The sequence below is a fragment of the Panthera onca genome, chromosome B1 (genome assembly GCF_046562875.1).
Source record: "Panthera onca isolate mPanOnc1 chromosome B1, mPanOnc1 haplotype 2, whole genome shotgun sequence".
Lineage (NCBI taxonomy): Eukaryota > Metazoa > Chordata > Mammalia > Carnivora > Felidae > Panthera > Panthera onca.
Genome location: NC_138342.1, coordinates 194083302 through 194093203, shown reverse-complemented (window position 1 = coordinate 194093203; position 9902 = coordinate 194083302).

Below are 9902 nucleotides of genomic sequence, written 5' to 3'. Positions count from 1 at the left end.
AACTCTAATCTTTTTGGACTTTCTTTTTTCATTTTCTTGTTTCCTTACATACCTGTGCTGATCACTGCTGAGCTGAAAACTTCAGGGGATGTTTTGCTGATCTTGGGAGTTGTATCTGTGCAGCTTTTTATCTGTCCTGTATACTCTAGCTGCCTTTTTATGTTCTCCCCAAACTCTCATCTCTGCATCCTCAACTCGGAGAGGCTGCTGGGTCCCATTCATGTTCCCCCTTGCACTGTGACCTGGAAACTATCTCAAGACAGTAAATTAGGGCATTCAAAAGACTCACCTCTTTGTTTCTCGTATCTTGGAGATTTCTTTCTTCATTTCTTTGAGGCGTAGTATCCTGCAAACTCTTGTTTTCTTTTATTCTGTCTGTTTATATTGGTTGTTTAAGTTTGGAGGATAAATCTGGTCCCCATTACTCCATCTTGGTTGTAAGTGGAAGTCTCCTTGATTATTTTTCTCAGTATGTACAGCTTTCTAACATAACATAAAAACTACTAACATATTAGTACTGGATTTATCATGGTAACTACATTTTCCTTCTCGATGGTGTAAGCTTTTTTATTCACTGATGTAGCTAGTGACTAGAATAGTGCCTGCCAAATAACAATAAAATAAGTACTTGAAATCTACATACCTTACTCTCACTAATAATGGCATACATTCAGAAATCTTGATCTTTATGATGCTCTCTCCACTTCACTTCCTGTTTTTCCCAGCTCTTTGACTCCCACATGGTTTCCCCATTCAACATAGTGACTTTACATCCAGTGGTATGACTTGCTTTTCACCTTCTGTCACTGCCCTCGCGTCCTTACATTTTCCCTTATTAAGCTCGAATGAACATTTGTATATTATAATCATTGTCTTCCAACATTCCTGGGCTCTCCTGATGCAGTTTCTGTCACAGCATTTGGCTAGGCAAAACTTTCCAGTAAACCTAAATATTCACCCATTTTATTCCTGCCCTCAGCTCAGTTTTGCGAAAGCAAGTGCTGCAGGTGGTTTGATTGATGTCCATTAAATATATATATGGCCACGAATATTAAATGGGGACTACGCACTGTCAAAATGCCCTTCTACACATGTCTGATACATTCTCTGGCAGAGATGGCACACTTCTCTTCCCTTCTGAAGACAGTATCCCTCTTCTCTCCTGATAATCTCTCCTCAAGCCTTTATGTTAAAATTAGGTTAAGTTTGCAGAGACCGTCCTATCACCAAAGCAACCATCGTATCTGTATCTGTACCCAGATACCCTGCTTTACTTCACAATATAATGGAAAAAGTGACTTTGCTCCTATCTAAAGCATCCCCGCCATTTGTTTGATGCTATCTGTTATTATTTAAGAAGCTTCATCCTGCATTTATCCTGTCTACTTTGATTTTTCTGATTTAACACAAAGTCCCATAAGCAGAATAACCCACATAAAAAGTAGAAGAATATTTAAGGATTTTGATGCAATGAATAATTTCTCCCAAACTGTACTAATTCCATGTCCACCAATAAATGATAACATTCATTTAGCTATTAAAAAAAAGCTTGAGTTTTGTAATTTACTATATAACTTTTGAATCTACAGTTTTACAAATGTGTTCTAAGGAAATATCTACAAATGTACAATTTGTTTTTCTGTAAGAAGCTCCAACCCTTCAAATTTCGGTTGAGCTCTATGTCATATAAGACACTTCTTTGTGCCTGCAGTCAACTTATGTGCCACCACGGTCATCGTCTGTGCTGACACAGCACTTGGGGCACATGACAACAGTGCCTATTATAACTGTTGAAACTATTAGTTGGAGCTTATTAAATACTTACATCATGCCTGATAATATCCTAAGCATTTTTTACTCTTTTATTTATTCATAAAAACAAACTTATGATATAGGAATGACTTTCCACATTTTATCATTGTTTCAGTGATAGGATTCATTAACAGGACACATAAATAGCTCCGGGTCAGGCAACGAAGAAGGAAGGGAGCCAGAATTCAAACGCAGGCAGATTGAGTTGAATAGTTTCATTGGCAAGCATTTTTTATGACCCTGATATTAAAATTATATTAAGGTCTCCCAAATACTTACGGATAAGGGAAATTAATAAAACTTAATTTTAAATTAATAATTTCAAAACTTAAGAATTTCAACATTTCAGTATTCACATCATTAGTTTTCTATACCTACATAACCTGTTAAAATGTTTAAAAAAATAACTTGGGGTTATAAATCTCTAGCTATACTGCTGTTTACACTTTTAAAAAAAGTTTATTTTAAGAGAGAGAACATGTGTGAAGAGGGGCAGAGAGAGAGAATCCCAAGCAGGCTCCACACTATCAGCATAGAGCCCAATGCTGGGCTCAAACTCCCAAACCATGAGATCATGACCTAAGCCAAAAATGATAGTCCAACACGTAACCAGTTGAGCCACCCAGGCACCCCTGCTATTTGTACTCCAAACTGGGAGAAGCAAAGCCTAATTGAACTGAGAACAGAGATACTGCATGAAAATAACTCCAAAGATGAATATTAGATAATAAATGTACTTTAGTCAGGAGGTCTAGTCAAAAGCGAATCTGAGTTATTGTATATGAGCAGTTCTTTGCAAATGCTTGTGAAGATAACATATGAATCTTAATGATGAAAGAGTTAGGCAAGTATATTTTTCATTTGGATGTGACCTGATCAATTAGATCAAAGAGTTTGCATGGGCCAATTTTTCAAAAAAATGTTGCATTGTAAATTACACATATAGAAAATTGGAGAAAAAATAATCCTGTGCTTCTATAAAATATCAGAAGCACTTTGACAGGAAACAGGGTTATTTGAACAAGTGCATATTTATGGGGAAATTATCTATTTAGTATAGAGAGATTTAAACTATTAATCAATAAATCATTCAGCTACTGAGAACCCAAAGGAAGGTTAAAATGTAAATCAAAATGTGTAAGTTTATAAATAATTATTTTTAAGAAGACTATTTCAGTAGAACCACTAGCATAAAGGAAATATTTTATTTGAAGCTCAGATTGTAAGAGTGCCAGGATTTAGCTAAATCATAAATAAGAAGGATTTGTCTTCATATAATGTTTAAAGATTGTCACTGTAGAGAGTGCATTGAGCCTTGGGCCATGGTTTTTATAAGAAAAAAAAATGAGCTTTATCTACTGTGTGTGCACTAATGTCTAGAGTGAGCTACTTTTCCAAAAATAAACAACAATATTCTTTCGTTCCATACTTCCTTACATCTTACAATGCCCTCACACACATGTTCCTTAAATGATAGACTTCTCTTTTCACATTCACATGTAGAAATCTAGTAAACACTCATTCCTTGGCAGCTGTGTAATAGTTTAAACTCTGAGCTCTCAGCAAAAGAAGAAAAAAAATTGAGAAAAAGCCTCAATCTCATTGCCAGCCAAGTAAATATATCTCTAGGAGAAGAGGACTCTTTTTTACCTTGCCTTACCTTGAAACAATTTAGAGTCTGCTTGGACACAAATGACAGCTATGGAATCATTTTCACTACACAATCCCGGTTTTAACTGTAGTTGCCGAAAAAGGGGATGAAGGACTTCTAATTCCATAATAGGAGCCAACAGTGTATTATTGGCCCAAACTGTGTGGGTCCCATGAGACCAGAGCTCAAACAAGGAGTATTATTGCAAAGTTCCCAGAAGGCCAGATAGAAACAGTAACAAATTTATAGAGCTGGATACTAACTCATAGGTTCCTTTGACTATCAAGAAATATTTCTCCTGAGCACAGATCAGTAATCTTGGTGTCCGAGAGTTAGAGATCAGGAAGGAATGATAGTCAAAAAAAGAAAGAAAAGGAAAGTAAATTATAGACATGAAAGAGAAAAACAGAAAAGAAAAAAAATACAAAATTGCAGATTGCAACAAACAATCAGGTTTTGAGTGAGGGTAAACACTGGACAACTATGTCCCATTACTGGGCTTTTATAAGATTCCAGCCTTTGTTGGTTGGACCAGTCAACTCCACTTAAATGGCCAAGGGATATATTTGGCTAGATGTTTACTATTTCAAACAAGAAGTTGTATGATTTCCCCTTAAAAAACCCATGTAGGATGTTGAAATTCATCTTCTTGGATTAAGTAGATTTGGGGAAGAGCTTTCATGGAGCGGAAGCAAATACAATCAATTTCCAGCAAGTACAGTTAAAGAAACATCAAGTGAGAGTCACACACATACACAGTCTTATGTAGGTTGCCACTACCTTAGGGGACATCAATTTGCATTAAGTGCTGGCATATAAAATACAAGGAAATGACCTTCAATTGTTTTCTAAATGCAATCATTCCTATCATTTTCAATGGCCAGTATAGTTTGAATGTCAGAATGCAAAAGAAAAGTGACTTTCTCAGAGGTAAACTAATGTTCGAATCACAACAAATATCCAGATCTCAAGATCACATAACTTTATTATGATGCAAAAGATTACAGATACATTTAAACTTATATGGTGCTTTAACTATTTGGTTTTTCTTTTTTAAATACAGACTCCTTGAAGGCAATGATCTCCGTAGTAATGATCTCTGTTGCATAGTTGCCCAGCATTAGCACGTGTGTCCAACAGGGAAAATCACTTAGAGGTTAATGAATTAGATTTCTCAAATTTATCCATGGCTATTATGTGAGTAAATGGTATTAGTTATGATTCTTTTTGTCGTAAACTATAGGAAAAGAAGGCTTTAAAAAAGAGAGAGAATATATTGGCTTAAGTACTAGAAAGTCCAGAGGGTGTCATTAATTTCAGGCATGGTTGGATCTCGAACCTCAAGCAATGTCAGAATCCAATTACCCACTCTTGATCTTTTAATTCTGCTTTCATCTCCATTTGTTTTGTTTACAAGAAGGCTCTCCCCTCTTAGCCTGTAGAAGCTCCCAACCTATGCTCTCATCTGTATGTTTTAAGAAAAATGCTGGATTTTTATCACAAAAATATTTTTATCAGAAAAATATCTGATTGGATCATGTAGTGTTTCTTCCACCAATCACTGTAGTTTCCAGCAAGTGAGGCACAGATTGGACAAGCCTGGGTCACATGGCCATGATCCAGGAGCAGAATCAGCATAGCCTGAGAGTGAGGGAAAAAATCAGAGTGGAGGCAGATGAAGGTGGGAAAAGATAATGCACAGATAAGTAACCAATCAGCACTTTGTAAACCAGTCCTGCAAAACATCTTGAATCTTTAGAGTCAAGTCATATTTCATTTGGCAAACATAAATGTTTTTAGTACATTGTTTTATTTTTATTAAAATAGCGATTAACAATGAGCAAGATTATAAAATTTATGTTATATTTTAAATACAAAGTCCTATTTCACCTACTACCTCAAATAAAATGTTCATGCACCAACACTGAAATCACTGCAAAAAGGATATCACCTGGGGGTGCATGGGTGCCTCAGGGATCATCTCTGAGTTCATGAGTTCAAGCCCTGCATCAGACTCAGTGCTGACAACTCGGAGTCTGGAGACTGCTTCAGTTTCTGTGTCTCCCGCTCTCTCTGTATCTCCCCTGTGCATGCTCTGTGTCACTTTCAAAAAAAAAATTATAAAAAAGCATACCACCTGTTCTAACAGGTTCATCATTAATGAGGAGATATAAAAAATCAGAACTAAAGTTTAAGTCATATAATCATTTTAAATAGGCTTTTCATATCCTCTTTTCTATGATGATGATAGTTGATATTTTGTTATATTTATGAAATAATATGATTATTTGGGTATCAGAAAACACCAATAAACAAGATTTCCCTGCCTCAAGGAATGACCTCATTTTAGTTGCCTTCTAAAAAAGTCAGTTATAGGGCACCTGGGTGGCTCAGTCTGTTAAGCATCTGACTCTTGATTTCGGCTGAGGTCATGATTTCATGGTTGGTGAGACCAAGTCCTGTGAGGCTCTATGCTTTCAGCACAGAATAGCCCAAAAGCCTGCTTGAGATAGTCTCTTTTTCTCTCTGCCCCCCCCCCTCTCTCTCTTCCTCTCTCTCTCTCAAAATAAATAAATAAACTTAAAAAATGAAAATAAAAAATTTAAAAGCCTGTTATGCCAGGAAATAAAAGGAATACTGTTTTCAGACTTGTTATTAAAATAAGTCCATTGTGGATGGCGAGGTAGATAAGGAAGAATACATAAGCTTAGAAGCTTTTCTTTGCCTGTTCACACAACTGCACTGTAATATGGCCACGGTATCACTTAGGGGTACTAGTGACAACCAAGCCACAAGGGTATAGTTTGCCTTTAAACAGCATTTATTTTTATTATTCATACTTTCCTTACTATTACTTAGCACTGACATCCCAGTTCTTTTTAATGGATTTAGGATCCTTCTGTGTATTTGATAAATCAATAGAAGTGCTTTACAGGGAAAACATTTCACACACTTACCATTCTAAAAGATGACACATTATTCCTTAAGCAACACATTTACCTTTTTTTGTTGTTGTTTGTTGCATTTGGTTAAGAATTAAAGTGCCACTTTAATGAAGAAAATTTTCTGTCTGAAATATGTCAGTTTTGACATTTCTTTTTTCAAAGTTCAGTAAATCAAAGTTGTTTTTATGTGGAAGACCAAAATGAGAATCAATCTTTCTCAGCATTCCATTTCTCAGCATGAAAACTCTTAGCTGGTTGTCTGCAAAAAGCTAATGAATGAGGCAGAAGAGAAATGCAAACCTTGAAATTCCATTACTTTCTCATGGAAACCACCAGATCACAAATTCAATATTTTTCAGATCTTGGAACACAAGGTTTTCAGATTTTTTTTTCCTTGTGGTGCTATATCTATTGCAATTCAGACAAGACAGACCAGCACACAAAAATAAATCATAGAACGAATATGTACTGGCTGCCGTAGTGAAGTCAGAAATGCAGAATAAAATAACTAGCTAATTTACTAGTAACAGGAAATGTAGGAGACAAAAACTTATGCCAGCACTTTTGTAAAAATAACAATGTCCTTTGGCAGAGATGTGGTGTTCAAATTTTCAAAATTTAATTAGAATTTTAAGTTTAAATTTTCAAGTCACAATCAGTGGCAAGACTCATAATTCAGCTATGGAACAGGTATTCAACATGTATAAGGATGATGTTACCATCAGTGTCAAGTATTTGAATGTATCTTTTTTTTTTAATTTTCATAACTGAAACAATAAAAATGAAGTGGTGCCTGGATGGCTTAGTCGGTTAAATGGCTGACTCTTGATCGCTGCTCAGGTGACGATCTCATGGTCATGGGATCAAGCCCCACATTGGGGTTCACACTGAGCATGGAGCCTGCTTGGGATTCTTCCTCTCTCTCCGCCTCTCCCCTGCTCAAGCTCTCTCTCTCTTCCTCTCAAAATAAATAAATAAACTTTAAAAAAAGAATGAAGTGGTTTTACTCGCAGTACTTTTGATGAGTGGTCTTTTCCATTACCACTTCTCCAGCTCTCCAAAACCAGCTTCGTGTCTCACAATTCAGTATAACTCTGACACTATCTACCTGGAGTTAAATTAGATCCACAAGTTAAGAGAATAGTCGTGTAAGACTTAAGATGTCCCCTTCAGATGCCAGTCATCAGTCCCAACTTGTCACCTATACTTCTGATCTACCAGCTATAAACTCATAGAATTCCCACAGCCCCCTCCTCAGGTTTACTAGAATGATTCACGGACCTCAGGAAAGTGCTTAATTTACTGTTACAGGATTACTGTAAAGGTATAACTCAGAAATGGACTAAATGCAAGAGATGTGCAGGGCAAAGTGTGGGGGAAGGGGTATAGAGCTCCCATGCCCTCTCCAGGCTCATCACCTCCACAGCACCTCAACTTGAAGTTTCCAAAGCCCTATAGTTCAGGGGTTTTATGGAGATTTCATTAAATAGGCATGATTGATCAAATTATTGGCCTTTGGTGATTACCTCAATCTTCAGACACTCTTCACCTCCGCACAGGTCAAGTGTGGGGCTGAAAGTTCCAACCTTCTAGTCATCCTTAGTTTTTCTGGTGACTAGCTCCCATCCTGAAATTATGTAAGGGACCATAGTCACCAGTCACCTTTTTAACATACAAGAGGCACTCATCACTCTGGAGATGCCAAGGGTTTTCAGGATTGAGAGAGCCAGAATCCTGGGACAAAGGTCAAATATTTATTTCTTGTTATGTCCCTGTTCTTGAGGCCAATATTGCTGAATTACAATCAGAGAGCTATCTATTTAAATGTAACACAAGTGTGTGTGTATATAGATTTTACTCCTATTTGTGGTCAGTGGGCTGCTAGTTTCAAAATAACTGTGTGACTGGGGGCTCCCTTCAAATGAACTGAATCACCATTTCCTGAAGGAGAGAGACCATGAACAACTAAAATTTAGGCACCAATAATCAAGCATCTTAGCCCTTAACCTGTATTTGATTTGGTATAATTTTACCAGATAGTTACTTAATACAGAAAGTTACAGAGGAAAAAAAAAATATGAAGGGCATAATGGGCCATTACTTCCAGTTTTTGACATTTTAAAGAAGAAAACAAAATATGATTCAGGATTTAATTTAAGACTGTCTTGGCTTTCCTGAAAATAGAATTTAAGCTTACATCTGACACAAAGGAGGCCAAGTGTCACACTAAGTTTTGAGAAGTAGACACAACTGGGGCCAGCTATTTGCTGCTCCCTCTTTTGAGAAAGGAAAAGGCTTGGTAAGTTCAGGTTAAAGAACCATCCCTACAGGCCCGCTGACCTGCATTTGAGAGCTGTGTGGACTGGCCCTTCTCCCTGCTTCCCAGTGGAACAAAGAGCATTGGAAATAGGCCCACTTCACATTTGAGCTAACCCTCTTCTCCTTTCTAGACCATTCTCTTGTTTCACAGGACTCCAGAATGCCTTCACCAAATGGTCCTAAACCTGTTTCCCAGGCCTTTATGTTTCTCTTTTCCTGTCTGATCTCCTTAGATTTGACTCCACAGCAGTATGCATGCCTGAAGGGTGGCCAAAGAGAAGAGCGTGAACCAAGCTTAAATATGCAGGCTGGACTGACTACATGTGATTGCAAGGGGTTGGGAGACAATGGGGCAAATGAGCTCTGGGGGATCAGGGCGCAGGGATGGACATGGCTCCCCAGATAACCAAGTTCCAATTAGGAATACTGAGAAAGACTGAGAGCTCTACAATTAAACCTATCTTTTCAAGTCGTTAAGAATGCATATTTTGCAAGGTAGGAAACAATATTTAACTGTCTGTTCTATGCTTGATAACTCTTAAATATGTAGATCTATAGGAAGTTGGCCACCATTTGCCTTCTTGTCCTAGACCTTCACATCTTAGAGGTGAATCTGTTTACCATCTACAATTATTTTCATCACCCAGGAAACATGAGAAGATTAGAAGGATAAATACAAGTCAGCCTTTGTGAAATTCAGTGTTAAAAAGTGGGATCACCTGTAGGGTTACCAAGGGACATGCTTTCCTTACTTAAAGGGAAGGCTACAGAAAGCAACAATCGGCATTTGCTACCCTCTGTTGAAATTTATATAGATTATACTCACCTTTTTATTAATGAGAAAGGGGATTCTTTTTTTTTTTTTTTTTAAGCCAAAGAAAGCCAGGTTCGAAAGCAGGGAGAGAAGGATATGTATTCCTTCCCTCTTTCCTCCACAATTCTCCTTTTCCTAAGAGGCAAAGGAGGTGGAGGCTTGAGAATTGGCCTCAGAAAATGCTTGATATTGAATATCAAATGAACAATATAATATACAGCTAAGTAGGGAGAGGACTGTAATGATATCCAGTTACTTTAGGAAATATCTGTCCTTTTCTCTTCTTGTTATTTGCTTTTCTAGTAGACACAGGGGAAGTCTCAGAAAGGCAGAGCAAGGCCATCTTCTCACTTCAGGAACC